This window comes from Balaenoptera borealis (genome assembly GCF_965194805.1).
Source record: "Balaenoptera borealis genome assembly, contig: HAP1_SCAFFOLD_1075, whole genome shotgun sequence".
NCBI lineage: Eukaryota > Metazoa > Chordata > Mammalia > Artiodactyla > Balaenopteridae > Balaenoptera > Balaenoptera borealis.
This window is the reverse complement of record NW_028123138.1, coordinates 27,655-52,600: the sequence shown is the minus strand read 5'-3', so window position 1 is coordinate 52,600 and position 24,946 is coordinate 27,655.

Here is a 24,946-nt window from a genome sequence, read left to right as displayed (position 1 = left end):
ATTATTTTGCTGTCTGCTTCGTACCGGTTTTCATTGAAATACTTGTCTATATGTGTTGTGGCTACCTATACATGCACATTTATTGCATTCTGTTGCTTGTTATGCATTTTTTACTGACATACCTTCTCTGTCTGTATGCATTGGCTAGGAATTCATTCACCTCTATCACCTCCATCGTGTTTTCTGGTTAATAGTATTCACTAAAATAGAGTGGGCAAAATTCACTTTCATAATATTGCATGGATAGTACAGAATGCCATTTGTTAGTAAATTCATTAGGCTTCGATACTTGCCACATACCCCAGTTTTCATTAATATCTATGGATTTCTTTTTCGTTAACGTAATATGCTTGTCATGATTTTTCTTTGTCTTTCTAGAACTTATTGTATCTTCCTCCATATAAATCATACGCAATAGATCAGCTTATTCATCTATTAATTATTACTGCTATTATTATTGGTGGTGGTGTTATAACCACTTTATAGGTGAGGAATCTGAAGTAATCAGATAACTTTTCCCTTTCCAAAAGCACTTAAGAAATCCACTTTCGGGTAATCATTTTGAGGTAGGATGAGAAACCAGGCTTGAAGAGGGCAAAAATGACTCTTTCAATTCACCAGTTGGACTGAGCTGTACGTCACCTCTAGGTAATAGCGTGGGAACTGCACAAGCAAAGGGAGACACTGAAGACGACAATGGTAATAGCCGTACTGTTTTCTAATGGACAAAAAAAATGCCTATATTATAAGTTCTATTTCTCCTGCTTTCTGGCAGTATCATGCTCAGAGTGGAGTCCTGGCAAGGAAGTCAGGATACTTAGGTTCTGAAACCTGGTAATGATACTAACATAATGAGAGAACTTGAACAAGTCAACCCGACCTCTCTGAGCCTCAGTTTCCTTACGAAATGAGACTGAGAACATCGAAGTTCTCTAAGGGCCTCCTAGTTCTAAAATGCTTCCAGTCTAGGAAATAGCATAGAAGTCAATACGAGTGCAGGCTGAAGGGAAAGACAGGGCAGGGAGAAGGTTGCTTCCAGCCTAGAGAACAATCTCTGAACCACACCACTTGGCTCTTCTGCCCGTCTGTGCCCAAGATGGGAGCACAGGCAGTGAATAGAGAAGAGTGGAAAACTGCTCAGTCCTTACAGCCATCATTAACTGTCTGATTTTGGGTTTCTCAGGAAGTAGTGATAGTAGAGGTGTCCTGATAGCAAGAACCTTCAGATGATGCCGTTCCTCAAACGTAGTGAGAATTTCTCAACCTCCCTGAGTTTTTCATGACCCTCTTGTTCTTACAGAAAATTTCCAACATCCATCTCTACTTGGAACTCTAAATTCTCTGCAGCATTCTCCTCCTGTGGTGAGCAATGCAACTTCCCTAACACGAAGTGTCTGCAACTTCTCCAGAGTCTCTGCCCCTGCCGTCAGTTCGGCATCGGCTACTGGTACCCCTTTCCAGACACTCATGGGTAGTGCCTACCTTTACCAACATTCTAGCACGACTATGTTATCTGGAGTTACTGACCACAGCCAGATCTCCACTTCAGCTGCTTCCTATCCAGGTGTTCTTGAGTGGGACATCACAGCAAGCACTGAAAAGAATTCTTCTTCACTCGGAGACTTTACTCTGGCACTCACTGACCGCCACACAGCTGCCTCCTCCATGTTTCTGGCAGCCCAGTATGATAAAACTTCAGACGCCAAGAACATGGTCCCTCTACATCCATCGCTTTCTGCCAGCCTTGCTCAGGGAACACCATCTCAGATTCCAAATCAGGGGCAGAGCCGCCTGCCACTTCCCTGCCAGGAAGGAAGCCAGGTATATTACTATAACCAAGGCACACTGGGGTCTTTACTGTATGGAGAACTTGGCTCCTGCCCGCAATCCTACGGCTCGGCGTCATACACAGGAAGTCGGGCCTCTGGGCAACCAGAAATGGGAATGGGACCGAAGGAGATTCAGCCCACAAATATCCGACCACCAGCTTCCACCTCTGCAGTCTGCCACCCTGTGTCTGCTCAACGCATCACAGAAACAAGTTTTCAAGGTGAGTATAACAAACGCCAGAGAAAGTTGAAGAATGAGGTCGGCATTCAAAAATGGGGTCAAATCGACAGCTGGGAAGGGGTGTAGAGGCAGGTAGAATTCAGATCCTGAGCCTTTAATAACCACTACCTTCGCTCAGTGCCCTCTGTTTTTAGACTCTCTATGAGAACACCTAGGGCTTCCCTGGTGGCGCCGTGGTTAAGAATCCGCCTGCCAATGCAATGCGGGGGACACGGGTTCGAGCCCTGGTCTGCGAAGATCCCACATGCCGTGCAGCAACTAAGCGCATGTGCCACAACGACGGAGCCTGCATTCTAGAGCCCGTGAGCCTCAACTACCGAAGCCCACGTGCCTACAGCCCATGCTCCGCAACAAGAGAAGCCACCGCGATGAGAAGCCCGCACACCGCAACCAAGAGTAGCCCCCGCTAGCCGCCAACTAGAGAAAGCCCGTGCACAGCAATGAGAGACCCAGTGCAGCCAAAAACATAAATACGTAGAATAAATAAGTTCAAACAGTAAATAAATACATAAACATAAATTACAAAAAAAAAAGAACACCTAATGCAGGTGGGACGGTGGGAGGGCCACTGTAGAGGTCATCTATGCTACATGTACAAGAACCCCGAGAGCACACCAATCGGTACCACACTTTTCACTGCTGTAGCCGATCGTTCCCCCTGTACTGCCACACTGTAGCACTCCCTTCCCTCATCTACTGCTATAGTCTCTTCGGAAGGTGTTTCAGAACTCTTGTTATGAGAGTGCCAGTTGAACTGTCCTCACTTCCTTCATTTATACCAGGATTGAAGACCTTGTGGTCCGAGATCCTGTCCAGAGAGCAAGCAGGCTAAGACTCTGTCTTTGTTGATGTATTTCATCAGCAAGGGCTCTACCCCCTCTCCTAGTTCATGGTGTGACGTGTTCTTGGCCTCTCGGGAAAGTGGGGAGAATGGAAAGGACCCTATATGAGAATGCTAGGCTTTGTAAAACATTTCAGGTTTTTAAAAATAAGACTCATTTTGTATTGGACTTATAAACAGTCCTATGAAATACAAAGCGAGCCGAGAATCAGCGACAGGAAAGGCTCACCAGTAAGAATTACAACAGTCACCGCTTACCTCGTAGCATAGGGCACTGTCCGTGATCCTTAAGAAGAGTTAGTAGAAATGCCTTGCCCATCTTGCCCCTGAACCCCTTGAAAGGTACACGACTGCTGTGTTGGTGTTTAGGGGGAGCATCTCACTTACCAGGGACTGACTTCTCCCTTGATCCCTTTGTAGGGATGGAGACCTCCCCCCTGGTGATGAAAAATTCCCTGGGATTGCAACCTCCAAGCCAGACGTTTTGTGTGACACAAAGTCAAGAACTCCCCAAGTCCTGCAGTAGCAGAAACAGCCACATACTTGAGAGTAACCCACCATCTGAACTTGGGGACATTTCAGTGACAGCTCCAGTCCAGAGTGCCAGGCGTCTCCTGGCCCTGCCTCCAGCTCCAAGCCAGGGACAAATAGAGAGTAAGCACGTGGATGATATCAAAACCAAGCTTTCAAAGCCTCTGGATGCCTACCAGATCCCAACAGAGAACCAAGATCCTCCACTACTCCCTTTAGGAATCCCTGATAGTCACCAGCCGCTGGCCTGCACCGATCCCCTCAGCCAAGAGGAGCAGCCTGGTTCTGAAAATGCTGATCTGGGAGAGAACAGCCGGAGTCGTCAGGACCTAGGGACACTTGAAAATGGGATTGAACCTAGCAGTGGTCTTGCAGACATTACTACACTGGCGGAGGATATTCACCTTCCCCAGCTCTTTAATCCTTTGAAAGATCTTGATCAATCCCAAGGTCCCAACGTGATCAAAGCTAAAGACACCAGAGCCATTAAGGTGAATCAGGTGCAGGAAAAGCCAAGTGTCATAAAGGTTCCCTCTGATCAACCCAGGAAGAACAAACAGAAAGCCTCTGAGCCTATCAGTGGCGCTCCCAAGGCCAAAATCCAGCCAAAGAATCCAGAGTGCCTGTTAGGGGGAGAAGTGGTTACATGCCACGCTGCAGTCAGTGACAGGGCTCCTGTGAACACGGCCAAGCACTCTCAAGGCAAACCTCAGAAAGCTGCATCCAGAAAGATCAGCAAAACTAAGAGCCACGGGCAGGAAAAGACCAAAAGGACCAGAGGGAGAAACAAGGCTGAGGAGAACAAGCAGTCAGGGAACAAAGTCAAGGCAGAAGAGAAGCCAGCAATCCCCCACACGAAGCGAAAGGAACACCAAACTGAGCTTCTCCAACAGAGCTTTCAAAAGCCTCGAACCTCCCTTGGCGTGCGCATGCTGGAGTCTGTGAAGGTTCTTCATGCGCTGGGGAAGAAGAATGAGACGAAAACTGGGCGCTCTTCCTGTCGGCTCTTGGGAAAGTCAAGCAACCCCAAAGACCCCCAGCCACCCCCAGCTATCCAGCCATGGCGGCATACCCCACGTGAGGGGAAGGGTCCTGAGAAAACGCAAGTCCAAGCCCAGAAACCAGACAGCAGTGCTGAAACAGAGTGTCCGTCTCCAGCCCAGTATGAGCGGCCTCCTCCTGGGAAGGTCAAGTTGATACCTCTGCCTTTTTCTGCCTGGGACAAGCCTCAAGCTCGACCCGCTCCTCGGAGGCCACAGTCTCTGGCCTCACATCGGCCTGCTGGGGCTTACCGTGCCCAGCCTGGTTCTACTGACTCAGCTCAACCTGCTGCAGCCAATTCATCCCAGCCAGCTCCTGCCTCTTTGCCAGGCCCCGCCAAACCAGCTCAGCCAACTGTGACCAACCCAACCCAACCGGCTTGGCCCAACCATACCCAGCCTCGTGTCCCTCAGTCTGCTGCTCCTAGGCCTGCACCCTCCAAAACTTCATCTGGCGCTCCTCTCCAGCGGGAGCCTGTTCCCCCTGCTGTGAATAAGCGCCAGTCCCCACCCAAGCTCCAAACCCACTTTCTACTCCAAGACTTCAGCAAGCAACGAGTTCCATGGAGGGAACCCAACGTGCCTGAGCCAGTCATGTCAAAGCCCATCGAACAAGAGCAGAGGCCAGAGCGAGAGGCCATGAAGAGGCGGGCTCAACAACAACGGGAGAATGCTGCCAGATACACCTCTTCGGGCAAGCTGCAATTTTTCACCGAGAGGGAAAACGAAATGGAAATTGCCGACTACTACGGATACGTCAAGTGAGAGCTGCTAGGATTCTTGGTGCCACCTTGGCTACCAGCTGTTCTTCCATACACAGGTAAGACAGGTATAGAACTGAATAAGTAAATGGAATACAATTAATAGACGAGTAACAAACCTTTCGAATTTTCAGATGCTGCTAACTGGGGCGTGAGAAAGGAAGGACTGAAAGTTGGATGGGAGAATGAAGGAAAGGGGTAAAAACTGAGCAAAGAGGAAGGAACTTGGCCCAGGGCTAGGAAGGCCAAAAGAGACGTATGGATTTAGGAAAGGAAGCAGGAGCGAGGATGAAATGGCAGAAGTAAAAAGCAGGGTCAGAGGTCTGGGTTGAAAGAACACAATTGGAGTAGAGTTGAAGGTGACAGAAGATGAGTCTAGGTTTACTAGGAGAAATAGAAAAAGTCTCTCGGGGACGCTGGCCTTAAGTCTCACAACCACCAGATAGGTATTTCAGAAAACAAGAGGTTCAGGACACATCTCTGAAAGGTCTGAGTTGCCTTATTCAGGTGTGACTGTAGTGGGGGAATAGGGAAATCTACCAGAGAAGTGGCTAGGGCTCAGAGTTATCCTAGGGGCAGCTGACGACAGGGGCAGAGCCAAGGGAACTGCTGGATCAGGAGGCCCACGAACAAAGCAGGGGCATAGCCGCCTGTCACTTCCCTGCCAGGAAGGAAGCCAGGTATATTACTGTAACCAAGGCACACTGGGGTCTTTACTGTATGGAGAACTTGGCTCCTGCCCGCAATCCTACGGCTCGGCGTCACACACAGGAAGTAGGGCCTCTGGGCAACCAGAAATGGGAATGGGACTGAAGGAGATTCAGCCCACAAATATCCGACCACCAGCTTCCACCTCTGCAGTCTGCCACCCTGTGTCTGCTCAACGCATCACAGAAACAAGTTTTCAAGGTGAGTATACAGACGGCAGAGAAAAGTTGAACAATGAGGTCAGCATTCAAAAATGGGGTCAAATCGACAGCTGGGAAGGGGTGTAGAGACAGGTAGAATTTAGATCCTGAGCCTTTAATAACCACTACCTTCTCTCAGTGCTCTCTGTTTTTAGACTCTATATGAGAACACCTAGGGCTTCCCTGGTGGCGCCTGCCAATGCAGGGGACACGGGTTCGAGCCCTGGTCTGCGAAGATCCCACATGCCGTGCAGCAACTAAGCGCATGTGCCACGACGACGGAGCCTGCATTCTAGAGCCCGTGAGCCTCAACTACCGAAGCCCACGTGCCTACAGCCCATGCTCCGCAACAAGAGAAGCCACCGCGATGAGATGCCCGCACACCGCAACCGAGAGTAGCCCCCGCTAGCCGCCAACTAGAGAAAGCCCGTGCACAGCAATGAGAGACCCAGTGCAGCCAAAAACATAAATACGTAGAATAAATAAGTTCAAACAGTAAATAAATACATAAACATAAATTACAAAAAAAAAGAACACCTAATGCAGGTGGGAAGGTGGGAGGGCCACCGTAGAGGTCATCTATGCTACATGTACAAGAACCCCGAGAGCACACCAATCGGTACCACACTTTTCACTGCTGTAGCCGATCGTTCCCCCTGTACTGCCACACTGTAGCACTCCCTTCCCTCATCTACTGCTATAGTCTCTTCGGAAGGTGTTTCCGAACTCTTGTTATCAGAGTGCCAGTTGAACTGTCCTCACTTCCTTCATTTATACCAGGATTGAAGACCTTGTGGTCCGAGATCCTGTCCAGAGAGCAAGCAGGCTAAGGCTCTGTCTTTGTTGATGTATTTCATCAGAAAGGGCTCTACCCCCTCTCCTAGTTCATGGTGTGAAGTGTTCTTGGCCTCTCGGGAAAGTGGGGAGAATGGAAAGGACCCTATATGAGAATGCTAGGCTCTGTAAAACATTTCAGGTTTTTAAAAATAAGACTCATTTTGTATTGGACTGACAACAGTCCTATGAAATACAAAGAAAGCCGAGAATCAGTGACAGGAAAGGATCACCAGTAAGAACTACAGCAGTCACCGCTTACCTCGTAGCATAGGGCACTGTCCGTGATCCTTAAGAAGAGTTAGTAGAAATGCCTTGCCCATCTTGCCCCTGAACCCCTTGAAAGGTACACGACTGCTGTGTTGGTGTTTAGGGGGAGCATCTCACTTACCAGGGACTGACTTCTCCCTTGATTCCTCTGTAGTGATGGAGACTTCCCCGCTGATGAAAAATTCCCTGGGATTGCAACCTCCAAGCCAGACAGCTTTCCTATGGAATGACAGAGAACTTGTCAAGGTGAAACACCAGTCTGCGGGAGAAAGGGAGGAAGAGAATGATGGAAATCGTTTCTGGGAAACTATTTTTACATTATGTGTTGTTTGTTCCCGGTAAATAAACTGAAATCTTCTTAACAGTACAACAAAATCTAAACCACTAAAGCCAACAATACAGGAGTATAACGTTCGAAAAAAATTTCTTTGGCTGCGCAGCATGTGGGATCTTAGCTCCCCAACCAGGGATTGAACCCACGCCTGCTGCATTGGAAGCGCAGAGTCTTCACCACGGGACCACCGGGGAAGTCCCAGGACTATCACTTTTAAAGGAGAAGGTACAAACCCCTCGGTTCTATGAACTGGAGATTTTTAGTAAGAAGTCAATATATTTGTTGTTAGGCACATTTTATGTTAGGCTGTCTCCCTGCACAGGATGCAGGCGCCTTGAGAATGGAAGTCATATCCCTCTATAGTACGTCCCTCTTCTTTCTGCTTTGCAGTTTGCTGCTCCACTTGTTCAACCCCACCTAGTAATAACCTATACTTCCCTTGTTCCTGTTTTCCCATCTGGAAAACAGACAAAAGGCAACCAAACAACGCAAAGGTCTCAACAAATAAGGGATATCCAAAACCAGAGATGGCCAGAACTTCTGTACCCCTGATGAAATAGTCCTCATACAAAACCTGATAATCAAATTCCTTAATGCTAGGAATCACAGTGAAAAATAGTATCTGAACTGACTTCTGTCAGATGAGTGAGAACTAAGGTTAATTCAGTGTATCTGAAGCATAGAAAGTGAGGGCAAAAGTGGCACAAGATGGGGCTAGAGAAGCAGAGAGGATTCTAGACCACGCAGAGTCTTAAAGGCCAACAGTGTGTTTTCTATTCTCAAAACAATGCTTGTGAGCGATGTTTATGAGCAACGTTCCAACTTGCTTTGAAGGTTTCTTGTGTGAAGAGTGGATTGGAAGGAAACAAGATATATGGACACCAGTTAGGACCTAATCGCAACAGACAGGCAAGTTCAGTATTAGGAAGTTGAGGAAGAGCTGGCTGACAGATTCCAAAGAAATTCAGGAGATGAACTGAAGCGGGCTTAATGGGGTAGGAGATGGAGGAAAGGAAGGTCTTAGGGAATTCAAGGGTTTACTGCACACATGAGCAAAGTCTCAAAATTAATCATTTGAACGTACAGAGGCGGATCTCCCAAATGACACCGGTTAGGAAGCAACGGTACGCCCTTTAGAATTCCTAGAGACAACACAAATCAACTGTTTCGATGGAAAATTCGGCGGGACTCTTGATTTCCATGGGAATACAGAGAAAAGAGACACTGATCTGGCTTGCAGGTATATTTAGGAAGTTGTTAGCCGGACATCACCTACTAGTATCATGTAAGTAGGCCGTCCGAAGTAGGAAGCTTAGGGGAAAAACCTGGAGGAAAACTTAAAAGCTTAAGCCACACCTCTACACTACACCACCTTTCACAATTTCTTCTCAGATAAGCATCATCCCCATCAGTGAAGAAACTCGTTCGTACCTCATAATAGGAAAAACAGGCCTAAAGATTCAATGTGTGTCTTGGGAGGTCCCATCTATGCGATATCTTCCTGGGACCAGAAAAGGCCCCAGGAAGATCCATCTCTGCACCCCTGAAAGCTTACCACCAAGGAAAATGACTAGGTCCATAGATTTCCTCCCTCAAACCAGCTTACCTCACACATAGATCATTAGCAACTCCGCCCTTACTCACATTATCACAGTCACAAGAGTGGTTAGGGAGAAAAGCACTAACCAGGGGAACTAAAACAGAGGCAATCCAGGCCAAGCTGGGCTGGTGGCAGATATCTTGCTCCTTACGCTCGGGTGCATAATGCGACTCACCACAGTGCCTTTTTCACAGACCCTTTTGAACGTTTCTCCACAGAATCCAACAGCTCAAGTTAGTTCATGACGCTTCAAGGTCAACAATCGTCAAGAGAAAAACATGCAATATGTCTTACAATGTTGGATTCCTTACAAACAGGACAAGGAGATAACCATGTAGACAAAACCAGAGCATTTGAAAACATCTGTATTCTACAAACACACCAGTGAATGCTATAAATAAGGTACTATGACATAAAACAAAATGAAAACTAGATGTGAGACTCTTCTCTTCAGTGTACAGACTTCATGGCAGTTGCTGCACACTATCTAGCTACTTAGATCTTTAACTCTCTGTTCTGTTAATACCAAATGAGGCCCAAGTGTGTCAACCTGTTTCCCACAGAAACCAAAAAGTCTACATGCATCTCTTTTCTCCTGTGCCCTTTCACCTTACCTGCTCCCAATTCTCCACCAACGTCCTCCTCTTTCTCTAATTATTCTCCTCTTCATTTTGCTTGGCCTTGCCCCCAAGCATGCAAGACAGAGAGTCCTAGAGGTCCAAGATTCTAGAGTGGCTGTTTGCAAGGCGGAGGAGATTACAGTAACTGCCACACTGTATATACTTCTGTGCAAAGAAAAAGGGACAGTGTTCAGAATGTCTCTCACATATAACAAGAGCTGGAGATGGCAGGATACCTGTGTGGCCCAAGGAACTAGAGCTAGCAAATTATGGGCCAAACAATTGCAACCAAAGGCTGGAAGAGGAAAGGTCTGCAACCAGCTCTGTCTCCTAGCTCTCTGGTATTTGCTGCCAACGGGCAGAGTCTATTTCGTGAAGCATCAAGCACTGAAAAGAAGACTCCTGCTGCTGGAAGTTGACAGGAAGTAACGTCCAATGCAAGATCAAGGCTTGTCCTCGAAGCAATGCCCATAATGGAAGAAAAAAAAAAAAGAGAAAGCGGAAGAGAAATGTTAAGTCGCAAGTCCAACCTGGCCCCCAGCCTAGCCCAGCCCAAGGAAGGTAGGAGTCAAGGAGAAGAAACTAAAAGAGAAGAGCCTTGGACCACAACATTCTCCACAAGGTACACTCAAGAAACTTCACCCTACTCTTGAACCAAGTTACAAAGAGAGCTTCTTAATCCCTACTTTGGCTCCTTAAAAGCTGCTATCAGTTCACTCATTAGACACATCTGATTTCAGAACAACTGTAATAGTTCAAACTAGATGGCTCTTTCCTTCCTAAGGATTATTAATTAAATAAGATCTATATAGCTCTAAGTATATGATACATAAAATAGAATACTCTGTAGAATATAAGTAACTCTTAGTTCAGTGTATTAATGAACGTCTGTAAGAAATGTTGCAATGATTTCCCTAATGGAAGAGCCTGGGGGAGGTAAATCTGTCTTCTAGGATTTCCTCCTCCCCAAAGCTCAGAAACTCAGGTGTTGTTTTAGCTCTCCTACACTCTCTTCACCCAAGCCCGCCTTCCTGTTGGGGATCGGACCTCCCTATTGGCTCTCTCATACCTTTCAACTGCCTGCTTTGTGACATCACTCTCCTCCCAAACCTACTACCACTTGGTAGAGCCTTGGGGTTTCCGTGGAGCTGTTTGGACCAGTAACCAGTGACCTCTGTACTGGACACGTGCGCCGTTCAGCTGCAGCCACTCAGACATCCTCTAGTGTTGTCTCCTCATCCCTTGTACCTGCAGTGGATGCTTCCTCTTCTCTGACCATGTCAGGTAAGAAAAGAAACTTTGGAAAGTTTTGCGTTCGATTTCTTTTGCCCCTAAATTGAGTAGGAGATTCAAAATAGCATGGAATAATGAGGGAAAGTATTGAACTACAAGTCTGGAGACCTAATTTCACTTTTGACTTTGACGTTTACTATCTGTGTGACTTTGGACAAATCACTGGCTGTCTCACAAAGCCTGTTGCTTTCCTTAACTGTTACGTTAGGATACCACATTGGGTTGATCACTCTGATCCCCTTCTTTTCCAGTATTGAGCCTTAAAGGGTACCCATGTAGAAAACGAAATCAGACACTTCTCAAGAGTGTTTCAACAGAAACACAGAAAAGCCAGGGGACATAGAAAACTAGCAATATATACCAAGATGTTTCATCTCTAATGGTCTCCCTCCACTAGGATTTCGACTAGTTGAAAAGAGAGAATAGGGAGAGAGGATGGAGAGTACTGGGCTCTACAGGGAGGCACAGAGTCGAGCGTAAGGAAGTTTAGGACGGTTTTCATTAGCACAGGCCAACAGGCACCAAGAGATGGGAGAAAATGTAAGAATGAAGAGGGAAAGCATAGAGGAGCTCTCAAGAAAAACGGAGTTTGCAATGGAATGCTGATGGGAACCAAAGATTTTCAATTAAAGCAGAAACAGCACAGAGGGAAACCTGCTCAGAGCAGGGCAAAACCAAGTTGATGGTAGCAAACCCTTACATTAACAGACTTAAGAAGGAAAGTAAGGCCAGAACAGGGGATCACCGGGAAAGGCAGCTTATCAGAAAAGTCATACTCCGTTTTCTTTCTTTTATTGCCTCTCTGAATACAGTTGGCCACTTGACAGTTTTGAATATAAACATTTTAGAAATACGTTTTAGAAATGATGCCTCCTATAAACAAGCAACCACAGTGGTTATCTAGGGGGCTGCTTTTCAGTGTTTTATTCTTTCTAATTTTTAAACTAGGTAGACATTTCACCAATTCAACATTTTAAGTGATATCTTCTAAATTGAATCAGAAGGACTATTTTCCTTGGTGTGATATGTAGGTTCTAAGGCAAGGCTGCTTTTCATTTTTACAGTTATTTCCTTCCTAACACAGAGAGCACATTGATCAACAGCCATCGTTCGCTTGTAGAGCTTAGCTACCGAAGAAGAAGAAGAAGAAGAAAAAGTCAAGCCCCACATCTCTAATTCCCCCCCCCACTTAGGGAATTCCCTGGCGGTCCAGTGCTTAGGACTCGGTGCTTTCACGGCCAGGGCCACGCGGCGCGGCCAAAGAAACAAAACAAACAAACATCCACGTTTATCGAAAACCATATTGTGGAGTCCTGTGGATTTTCTTACATTTGAAAATCTTTTTTAATTGGATTCTAGGCATGATGGTTTTTTGAGGTTTTGGGATGCCATCTTCTTGGATGCTGAAGATGATTCTAATCTAAGTTCTAGGATAAATCCAAAAACCTTCCTGATACATTTTAAGCTTCCTTTCTGCTTATTATATAAGCTATATTCATTGAAATATATATTTCTCCTAGGCTTAATACCTCTTACTTGCTGGGTAAAAATATGAAGGAGCACAATAATGAAACTCTTTTACACTTATTATTTTGCTGTCTGCTTCGTACCGGTTTTCATTGAAATACTTGTCTATATGTGTTGTGGCTACCTATACATGCACATTTATTGCATTCTGTTGCTTGTTATGCATTTTTTACTGACATACCTTCTCTGTCTGTATGCATTGGCTAGGAATTCATTCACCTCTATCACCTCCATCGTGTCTTCTGGTTAATAGTATTCACTAAACTAGAGTGGGCAAAATTCACTTTCATAATATTGCATGGATGGTACAGAATGCCATTTGTTAGTAAATTCATTAGGCTTCGATACTTGCCACATACCCCAGTTTTCATTAATATCTATGGATTTCTTTTTCGTTAACGTAATATGCTTGTCATGATTTTTCTTTGTCTTTCTAGAACTTATTGTATCTTCCTCCATATAAATCATACGCAACAGATCAGCTTATTCATCTATTAATTATTACTGCTATTATTATTGGTGGTGGTGTTATAACCACTTTACAGGTGAGGAATCTGAAGTAATCAGATAACTTTTCCCTTTCCAAAAGCACTTAAGAAATCCACTTTCGGGTAATCATTTTGAGGTAGGATGAGAAACCGGGCTTGAAGAGGGCAAAAATGACTCTTTCAATTCACCAGTTGGACTGAGCTGTACGTCACCTCTAGGTAATAGCGTGGGAACTGCACAAGCAAAGGGAGACACTGAAGACGACCATGGTAATAGCCGTACTGTTTTCTAATGGACAAAAAAAATGCCTATATTATAAGTTCTATTTCTCCTGCTTTCTGGCAGTATCATGCTCAGAGTGGAGTCCTGGCAAGGAAGTCAGGATACTTAGGTTCTGAAACCTGGTAATGATACTAACATAATGAGAGAACTTGAACAAGTCAACCCGACCTCTCTGAGCCTCAGTTTCCTTACTCACGAAATGAGACTGAGAACATCGAAGTTCTCTAAGGGCCTCCTAGTTCTAAAATGCTTCCAGTCTAGGAAATAGCATAGAAGTCAATACGAGTGCAGGCTGAAGGGAAAGACAGGGCAGGGAGAAGGTTGCTTCCAGCCTAGAGAACAATCTCTGAACCATACCACTTGGCTCTTCTGCCCGTCTGTGCCCAAGATGGGAGCACAGGCAGTTAATAGAGAAGAGTGGAAAACTGCTCAGTCCTTACAGCCATCATTAACTGTCTGATTTTGGGTTTCTCAGGAAGTAGTGATAGTAGAGGTGTCCTGATAGCAAGAACCTTCAGATGATGCCGTTCCTCAAACGTAGTGAGAATTTCTCAACCTCCCTGAGTTTTTCATGACCCTCTTGTTCTTACAGAAAATTTCCAACATCCATCTCTACTTGGAACTCTAAATTCTCTGCAGCATTCTCCTCCTGTGGTGAGCAATGCAACTTCCCTAACACGAAGTGTCTGCAACTTCTCCAGAGTCTCTGCCCCTGCCGTCAGTTCGGCATCGGCTACTGGTACCCCTTTCCAGACACTCATGGGTAGTGCCTACCTTTACCAACATTCTAGCACGACTATGTTATCTGGAGTTACTGACCACAGCCAGATCTCCACTTCAGCTGCTTCCTATCCAGGTGTTCTTGAGTGGGACATCACAGCAAGCACTGAAAAGAATTCTTCTTCACTCGGAGACTTTACTCTGGCACTCACTGACCGCCACACAGCTGCCTCCTCCATGTCTCTGGCAGCCCAGTATGATAAAACTTCAGACGCCAAGAACATGGTCCCTCTACATCCATCGCTTTCTGCCAGCCTTGCTCAGGGAACACCATCTCAGATTCCAAATCAGGGGCAGAGCCGCCTGCCACTTCCCTGCCACGAAGGGAGCCAGGTATATTACTATAACCAAGGCACACTGGGGTCTTTACTGTATGGAGAACTTGGCTCCTGCCCGCAATCCTACGGCTCGGCGTCATACACAGGAAGTCGGGCCTCTGGGCAACCAGAAATGGGAATGGGACTGAAGGAGATTCAGCCCACAAATATCCGACCACCAGCTTCCACCTCTGCAGTCTGCCACCCTGTGTCTGCTCAACGCATCACAGAAACAAGTTTTCAAGGTGAGTATAACAAACGCCAGAGAAAGTTGAAGAATGAGGTCGGCATTCAAAAATGGGGTCAAATCGACAGCTGGGAAGGGGTGTAGAGGCCGGTAGAATTTAGATCCTGAGCCTTTAATAACCACTACCTTCTCTCAGTGCTCTCTGTTTTTAGACTCTATATGAGAACACCTAGGGCTTCCCTGGTGGCGCCTGCCAATGCAGGGGACACGGGTTCGAGCCCTGGTCTGCGAAGATCCCACATGCCGTGCAGCAACTAAGCGCATGTGCCACAACGACGGAGCCTGCATTCTAGAGCCCGTGAGCCTCAACTACCGAAGCCCACGTGCCTACAGCCCATGCTCCGCAACAAGAGAAGCCACCGCGATGAGATGCCCGCACACCGCAACCGAGAGTAGCCCCTGCTAGCCGCCAACTAGAGAAAGCCCGTGCACAGCAATGAGAGACCCAGTGCAGCCAAAAAAATAAATACGTAGAATAAATAAGTTCAAACAGTAAATAAATACATAAACATAAATTACAAAAAAAAAGAACACCTAATGCAGGTGGGAAGGTGGGAGGGCCACTGCAGAGGTCATCTATGCTACATGTACAAGAACCCCGAGAGCACACCAATCGGTACCACACTTTTCACTGCTGTAGCCGATCATTCCCCCTGTACTGCCACACTGTAGCACTCCCTTCCCTCATCTACTGCTATAGTCTCTTTGGAAGGTGTTTCAGAACTCTTGTTATCAGAGTGCCAGTTGAACTGTCCTCACTTCCTTCATTTATACCAGGATTGAAGACCTTGTGGTCCGAGATCCTGTCCAGAGAGCAAGCAGGCTAAGACTCTGTCTTTGTTGATGTATTTCATCAGAAAGGGCTCTACCCCCTCTCCTAGTTCATGGTGTGAAGTGTTCTTGGCCTCTCGGGAAAGTGGGGAGAATGGAAAGGACCCTATATGAGAATGCTAGGCTCTGTAAAACATTTCAGGTTTTTAAAAATAAGACTCATTTTGTATTGGACTGACAACAGTCCTATGAAATACAAAGAAAGCCGAGAATCAGTGACAGGAAAGGATCACCAGTAAGAACTACAGCAGTCACCGCTTACCTCGTAGCATAGGGCACTGTCCGTGATCCTTAAGAAGAGTTAGTAGAAATGCCTTGCCCATCTTGCCCCTGAACCCCTTGAAAGGTACACGACTGCTGTGTTGGTGTTTAGGGGGAGCATCTCACTTACCAGGGACTGACTTCTCCCTTGATTCCTCTGTAGTGATGGAGACTTCCCCGCTGATGAAAAATTCCCTGGGATTGCAACCTCCAAGCCAGACAGCTTTCCTATGGAATGACAGAGAACTTGTCAAGGTGAAACACCAGTCTGCGGGAGAAAGGGAGGAAGAGAATGATGGAAATCGTTTCTGGGAAACTATTTTTACATTATGTGTTGTTTGTTCCCGGTAAATAAACTGAAATCTTCTTAACAGTAAAACAAAATCTAAACCACTAAAGCCAATAATACAGGAGTATAACGTTTGAAAAAAATTTCTTTGGCTGCGCAGCATGTGGGATCTTAGCTCCCCAACCAGGGATTGAACCCACGCCTGCTGCATTGGAAGCGCAGAGTCTTCACCACGGGACCACCGGGGAAGTCCCAGGACTATCACTTTTAAAGGAGAAGGTACAAACCCCTCGGTTCTATGAACTGGAGATTTTTAGTAAGAAGTCAATATATTTGTTGTTAGGCACATTTTATGTTAGGCTGTCGCCCTGCACAGGATGCAGGCGCCTTGAAAATGGAAGTCATATCCCTCTATAGTACGTCCCTCTTCTTTCTGCTTTGCAGTTTGCTGCTCCACTTGTTCAACCCCACCTAGTAATAACCTATACTTCCCTTGTTCCTGTTTTCCCATCTGGAAAACAGACAAAAGGCAACCAAACAACGCAAAGGTCTCAACAAATAAGGGATATCCAAAACCAGAGATGGCCAGAACTTCTGTACCCCTGATGAAATAGTCCTCATACAAAACCTGATAATCAAATTCCTTAATGCTAGGAATCACAGTGAAAAATAGTATCTGAACTGACTTCTGTCAGATGAGTGAGAACTAAGGTTAATTCAGTGTATCTGAAGCATAGAAAGTGAGGGCAAAAGTGGCACAAGATGGGGCTAAAGCAGAGAGGATTCTAGACCACGCAGAGTCTTAAAGGCCAACACTGTGTTTTCTATTCTCAAAACAATGCTTGTGAGCGATGTTTATGAGCAATGTTCCAACTTGCTTTGAAGGTTTTTTGTGTGAAGAATGGATTGGAAGGAAACAAGATATATGGACACCAGTTAGGACCTAATCACAACACACAGGCAAGTTCAGTATTAGGGTGTTGAGGGAGAGCTGACAGATTCCAAAGAAATTCAGGAGATGAACTGAAGCGGGCTTAATGGGGTAGGAGATGGAGGAAAGGAAGGTCTTAGGGAATTCAAGGGTTTACTGCACACATGAGCAAAGTCTCAAAATTAATCATTTGAACGTACAGAGGTAGATCTCTCAAATGACTCCGGTTAGGAAGCAACGGTACGCCCTTTAGAATTCCTAGAGACAACACAAATCAACTGTTTCGATGGAAAATTCGGCGGGACCAGTGCGTTTTTTCACTCCAACTTAGCTCCAGTTCCTATTACTCACATCTTCTGTGCCAAAACAACACAGCTGGAGGAACTGAAGGGGATTCCGTTTTGGTAATTAAGGAGTGTCCCCAACACTGACAGTCCCATCTTAAAAAGCACTCCCTCTGCATTTTACCCGAGGAGCAATGGCCAGAGCCTCCCTTTGAAAACGATGGGCAGAAATGAGACCATCACACACAGTCCCTTTCAGCTACTGTGAACTGAGCCGCGAGACGACCAATACCCCCTGGCACAGCGCGGACGGGCCAGCGCGCGGGGGCAACAGGGACAGGAGACAGCACAAGAGACGAAGCCCAGGCCCAGGGGCCAAGGCCTATTACCTTTCCGGCATGTGCAAAACATAAAACAGAAGCAATATTGTAACAAATTCATTAAAGACTTAAGAAAAAAACAAAACTCAGATGCTAAAGTGCCTACTCTAACCACTATACTATATTGCTTCTATAAAACAAGCACTAAACCTCAGATACAGAAAAAAACCCTTTTCGTGTCCTCACACCTAGGTCAAAATTACAAAGCGTTAATTCAGGAGACAGAAAGGGAAGGAATAAATCTGAATGAATCTGAGTCAGAACACAGTGCTATATAACCTTAGGCAAATTCCACAATACCCATGCCTCAACATGGCAAATTCCACAATACCCATGCCTCAACCTCCCTATCTATAAAGGAGTTAACCACACCAGCGCTAACCATTACTTGCCTCCTGGTAGCTTGTGAGTGTTAATTAATATTTGTAATAAATACACAGATCATCAGTTGAAAGAAACAAGGAAAACTACAGCGTTATTATTATTGCCTTGTTGCTAGAGCTAAACACCACAAATCAACATAAATAACTTATGTACACCAAGAATGTAGGGTTTGAATATGTACTTTGAAAGGCCATCATATAATTAGTTGTTTCACCTCTAATTGCTTTTCCTTTTTTTTTTTTTTGAATTTAAAAAAGCAATACAGGGACTTCCCTGGTGGTTCAGTGGTAAAGAATCCGTCCTGCAATGCAGGGGACGCGGGTTCGATTCCCGGTCGGGGAACTAAGATCCCACATGCCGCGGGGCAACTAAGCCCTCGCACCAAACTACTGAGCTCGCACACCTCAATGAGGTAGCCCACGTGCAGCAAACTACAGAGCCCACGCGCTCTGGAGCCTGCACGCCACAACTACAGAGCCCACGTGCCACAACTAGAGAGAGAAAACCCGCACGCCACAACTAGAGAGAAGCTCTCATGCTGCAACGAAGAGCCCGTGCGCCGCAACGACAATAAAGATCCCACATGCCTTAACGAAGGTCCCGCGTGCCGCAACTAAGACCCAATACAGCCAATCAACCAATCAATCAATCAAGTGGGGCGGGGGGAGCAATACAGGAATTTCCCTGGCAGTCCAGTGGTTAAGACTCCAAGCTCCCAATGCAGGGGGCACGGGCTCGATCCCTGATTGGGGAACCAAGATCCCACATGTGGCACAGCGTAGCCGAAAAAAAAACAAAAAAAGCAACACATACCCTACGGCATTTATCCCAGAGAACGCATGTTCGCACAAAAAAAGGTACACAAATGTCCACAGCATCTCTATCAGTAATAGTCAGGAAATGGGAAAAAAAACTCAGATGTTCTTCAATGGGCAAGTGATTAAACAAACTGAAGTACAGCCAAACCATGGAATACTACTCAGCAATTAAAAAGAAAGCGGCACTGGGACCTCTCTGGTGTTCCAGCGGTTAAGACTCTGCACTCTCAATGCAGGGGGCCCAGGTTCCATCCCTGGTCAGGGAACTAGATCCCGCATGCTGCAACTAAAGACCCGCACAGCCAAATAAATAAATAAATAAATATTTTTTTTAAAAAAGAGGAGCACTGTTGATTCATGCAATTTGGATGACTCTCCAGGGAATTACACTGATTGAAAAAGGCCAATCCAAAAGGTTGCATACTGGGAATTCCCTGGCGGTCCAGTGTTTAGCACTCAGCACTTTCACTACCTGGGCTGGGTTCAATCCTTGGTCGGGGAACTAAGATCGCACAACCGGCAGCGCAGCCAAAAAAAAATTTTTTTTACTTAAAAAAAAAAAAAGGTTACACACTATATGATTTTATTCACATAACATTCTTTTTTTTTTAATTAATTAGTTAATTTATTTTATTTTTGGCTGCGTTGGGTCTTCGTTGCTGCGTGTGGGCTTTCTCTAGTTGCGGCGAGCGGGGGCTACTCTTTGTTGCAGTGTGCGGGCTTCTCGCTGCGGTGGCTTCTCTTGTTGCAGAGCACGGGCTCTAGGCACGCGGGCTTCAGTAGTTGTGGCACGTGGGCTCAGTAGTTGTGGCTCCCGGGCTCTAAAGCGCAGGCTCAGTCGTTGTGGCGCATGGGCTTAGTTGCTCCGCGGCATGTGGGATCTTCCCGGACAAGGGATCAAACCCATGTCCCCTGCAATGGCAGGCAGATTCTTAACCGCTGCGCCACCAGGGAAGTCCCACATAACATTCTTGAAATGACAGGTTGCCAGGGACAGATAGGGCCGGGGGAGTGGGAGACGGGCCATCTTCCCCAGGGGGTATTTTCCCTTGATCATCTGCACAAAAACTTTATTGCAACTTTATCCACTGCACTATCAGATCATTATGATTTGGTGGGGAGTGGGGGAGCAGCAGTGGCTATAAAATGGCATCAGGAGAGATCCTGTGGGATGGAAATGTTCTCTATCTTGACTGTGTCAATGGCAATACCCAGGTTGTGACAGTATACTATGATTCTGTAAGATGTTACCATTGGGGAAAACTGGGTAAAGGACACACAGGAGCTATCGCACTATTATTTCTTACAACTGCATGTAAACCTACAATAATCTGGACACAAAAAGTTTAATCAGAAATGAAGGCAACACATGCCTCTTGTAACAAGTAAAACAATAGTCTGTGGTCAGTCTCTTTCTCTACCCGTCCCATTCCCTCCCTCTTGAGATAACCATGCAAACTCACTGCTCATACAAACAGGCATGCATTTAATACTTTCTGTTTACTGTATCAAAATGGGATCATACATACTACATATTACCCTGCAGCCTACCTTCTTCACCCATCATCCCTATATCATAGAGAGCTTAAAAAAAAAAAATTTTTTTTTAAGTGCCAAGCAGGATGGCAGGTATAGAAAATTTTCTGACTAGGGCAAATCTGACAAATGTTTACCGTGCTAATGTGCCATAGCTCAGCCAGGTGCATTCAGTGAGAGCACAATATGCAAGTAGCATTCTAAAGAGATCTGCAAAAAATGCAAGGTCTTCAGCAGCTCTTCGAGGATCCCATCCCCCTCTCTGCCTCCTCCATGGAACCATCCCATGGAGGTTGAACAGTTTAACTCCATTTGCCCCTCCTGCTGTTTGTGCTTTCGTTGTATACTTCTGTTCTACATCTCCACAAGACATTATTATTGTCACTTATTTACAAAATAACATATAAATATAAAGGTGTATGTACCTGGGTATATGTACATGTATATATTAGACACACACACACTTTAAGTGCTCTTTGTTCTTTCCTGCAGTTGTGTTCTTTTTTTTTGGGGGGGGGGGCAAGTTTTTATATTGGTAAAGTTCTGTACTACTAGAAATATAAGATTTGAAAAGAAAAGTGAGACTTGAGGATCATCTGTGGAGCTTATCCTCATTCTCCTGCTGACGCATTATGTGTTTATAATTTGAGAACTGCAGATAAATACAAACTGGTCTTCTCCATACTTGCTCACTAAGGAATTCCTCATTTCTAGGAAACGTCTATTTCAAGGAAAGGAAACAAACAAAAACACCTAGTGCACTAGATGATTAAAAGGTACACATTTTATAGCCTGAGTTCGAGAAAAAAATTACCCAAGAAACGGCCTTTTTCCCTAGGAGCCAGCTTCTACTAGGGGAGTCTAGGGTTCTCTAGGCAAAGAAAAAAAACTTGCCAGTTTAAACAGAATAACAGAAACGTTCAGCCAATCAAATATACAGAACTCATCACTTGCAGTGAGGAATGAAAGGCCTGTATCAACAGAAAAAATAAATGGCACCGGCAACGTCTGCAACAGAAAACAAACAGGAAATCCTTTAAAAAGCCAAAATTGCAAAGACAGATGAACAGGGTATGAAATTACACGCCGGGCAATGCACCTGTTAAAGGAAAAGAGGCGCACACCAAGTCTGAAGTCTTAAGAATTCGGTGTTTAACACTACTTCTGCATGCTGCCCAGCAGAAAACTCGGGTCCTGGCTTAATCCACAACGCACACTTCATTTAAGGAGGTGAACTGCTTGGTCTGACTCAGTTTCTTATTCTGTAAAATGAATGCAACACAGCTGTCGTGAGTCCCCAAAGAATTCTGCACAAACGCTTTGTAACTCCAAAGTGCTGTGCAAATCAGAGCAGCCCTTCTCTCCTTCACATTCGTTGGACTTAGAATTTCAGAAGTTTAGCTGAAAATATAGACGACTCGGAAGCAAGGGACTGAGAGTGGCCCACACAGGTGGAAAGAAATGCAGAAACTGGAGCACCTCATACAAACCGCAAGAGACCACGTTCACGTGCACACGTTATCAGTAACAGAAAACGCCACCGGTAGCAACTGTAAACCACTGAGAGGACCAGCAACGACATGTGTCCAAATCCAGCCGGCAGCACAGCCTCGTCGGCGGCAATGCCTTAAACACAGCTCCCCGCACTCCGCGGCCTAACAAGATCCACTTTTTCCAAAAAGTTTAGCAACTTGCCAAGTACACTGGCGTAGTTCACCTTTTTTAAATGCTAAGCAAACATGCAGGGGAGTTGAGACAATCAAGGGAATGTTCAGCCTTCCTCAAAAATAAGATCCAGGAAATTCACGTTTTGCTTGAACAGTTTCATGTCTAAAACTGATCACAAACCTCTGTTTGATGTTGTTTTCTCGCTGCTGGCCAATGAGCCCGGGAAAGAGAACCAATTCTTTCAAACAGGGAGGGCTCTCTGCACTCTTCAGCTAAACCAGCGAGGCTTTACCACCGTCACGTTTAAAATAATGAGGAGGATGCCTCCATAGAGTTTACCGGGCTGCGCTAGTCACGAGGGGCCTCGGGCGCCCAGGGCGGATCCCAGCGCCGGTGGCCGCGGGACCGGACCCCCTCCCCGGGACGCGGCCGCGGGACAGGACGCCCCCCAGAACCCCTGCCCGGGACGCAGCTGCGGGACAGGACGCCCCCCAGACCCCTGCCCGGGACGCAGCTGCGGGACAGGACGCCCCCCAGACCCCCTGCCCGGGACGCGGCCGCGGGACACGAAGCTCCCCCCTCCCCAGGAACCCCTCCCCAGAGCGCGGGCCTCGCCGCCGTCTCGCAGCACCCGCCGCGCTCACCGCGGGCCGGGAGCCCCCTCAGGCCGACTGGCCCCCGCCCGCCGCCCGGCCTCCCTCCGGCCCGCGCCGCCCGCCGCGCTCACCGCGTTTTTCTTCTGCACCATCTTGTCCATCTTCTTGGCAATGCGGACCACCTCGTCCTCCATGGCCCTGGCAGGCCTGCCCCGCGCCGGGCCGCGGGGGACGGGAAACGAGCGGAGCTGGCCGGGCGGCAGGTAAGCCCAGGCGTCGGCGAGGGCCCTCACCAGGCGTCACCGAGGCGCTTCTTCACTCACGACGACTGCGACGGCGGGGGCGGCGGCGGCGGCGGCGCTCCTCCCACGCAGGCAGCGCCAATCGAGCTCCCAGCTCGCGGCGGCGACGGCGGCGGCGCTCCTCCCACGCAGGCAGCGCCAATCGAGCTCCCAGCTCGCGGCGGCGACGGCGGCGGCGCTCCTCCCACGCAGGCAGCGCCAATCGAGCTCCCAGCTCGCGGCGGCGACGGCGGCGGCGCTCCTCCCCCGCAGGCAGCGCCAATCGAGCTCCCAGCTCGCGGCGGCGGCGGCGGCGGCGCTCCTCCCCCGCAAGCAGCGCCAATCCAGCTCGCGGCGGCGGCGGCGGCGGCGGCGGCGCTCCTCCCCCGCAGGCAGTGCCAAGCGAGCTCCCAGCTCGCGGCGGCGGCGCTCCTCCCCCGCAGGCAGCGACAATCGAGCTCCCGGCTCGCGGCGGCGACGGCGGCGCTCCTCCCCCGCAGGGAGCGCCAGTCGAGCTCCCAGCTCGCGGCGGCGGCGGCGGCGCTCCTCCCCCGCAGGCAGCGCCAACCGAGCTCCCAGCTCGCGGCGGCGACGGCGGCGGCGCTCCTCCCACGCAGGCAGCGCCAATCGAGCTCCCAGCTCGCGGCGGCGGCGCTCCTCCCCCGCAGGCAGCGCCAATCGAGCTCCCAGCTCGTGGCGGCGGCGGCGGCGGCGGCGGCGGCGGCGCTCCTCCCCCGCAGGGCAGCGCCAATCGAGCTCCCAGTTCGCGGCGGCGGCGGCGGCGCTCCTCCCCCGCAGGCAGCGCCAAACGAGCTCCCAGCTCGCGGCGGCGGCGGCGGCGGCGCTCCTCCCCCGCAGGCAGCGCCAATCCAGCTCGCGGCGGCGGCGGCGGCGGCGGCGGCGCTCCTCCCCCGCAGGCAGTGCCAAGCGAGCTCCCAGCTCGCGGCGGCGGCGCTCCTCCCCCGCAGGCAGCGCCAAGCGAGCTCCCAGCTCGCGGCGGCGACGGCGGCGGCGCTCCTCCCCCACAGGCAGCGCCAATCGAGCTCCCAGCTCGCGGCGGCGGCGGCGGCGGCGCTCCTCCCCCGCAGGGAGCGCCAGTCGAGCTCCCAGCTCGCGGCGGCGGCGGCGGCGGCGGCGGCGGCGGCGGCGCTCCTCCCCCGCAGGCAGCGCCAATGGAGCTCCCAGCTCGCGGCGGCGGCGGCGGCGGCGCTCCTCCCCCGCAGGCAGCGCCAAACGAGCTCCCAGCTCGCGGCGGCGGCCGCGGCGGCGCTCCTCCCCCGCAGGCAGCGCCAATCCAGCTCGCGGCGGCGGCGGCGGCGCTCCTCCCCCGCAGGCAGTGCCAAGCGAGCTCCCAGCTCGCGGCGGCGGCGCTCCTCCCCCGCAGGCAGCGACAATCGAGCTCCCGGCTCGCGGCGGCGACGGCGGCGCTCCTCCCCCGCAGGGAGCGCCAGTCGAGCTCCCAGCTCGCGGCGGCGGCGGCGGCGGCGCTCCTCCCCCGCAGGGAGCGCCAATCGAGCTCCCAGCTCGCGGCGGCGGCGGCGCTCCTCCCCCGCAGGCAGCGCCAATCGCGCTCCCAGCTCTGTTCTTTTGTTTTTTTTTTTTTGAATTCTGAGATTTTTCATTTGAAGTAAATCTTAAAGCTATTAAATTCACAAATATGCTAATTTAAATACCCAATTCTATTATCTAAAACACACATTGCAAACATACAAATATCTATTCTCTCCACATGTCAGAGCCCATTCATTTCATGGTTTGGAAATGGGGAGAATAGATCCCCTTAAACTGCAAGTCAGCAGGTGTTTCTTTACAGTTAACTTTAGCAAAATTCATACAAAATATTAATGAACAATGATCTTCTTTACTTGTTAACTCACAAGGAAACACCTTCAAAACTGCATTTTGTTAAAGTTTCTGTACTAAAATGTAGAAAAACTGAACTA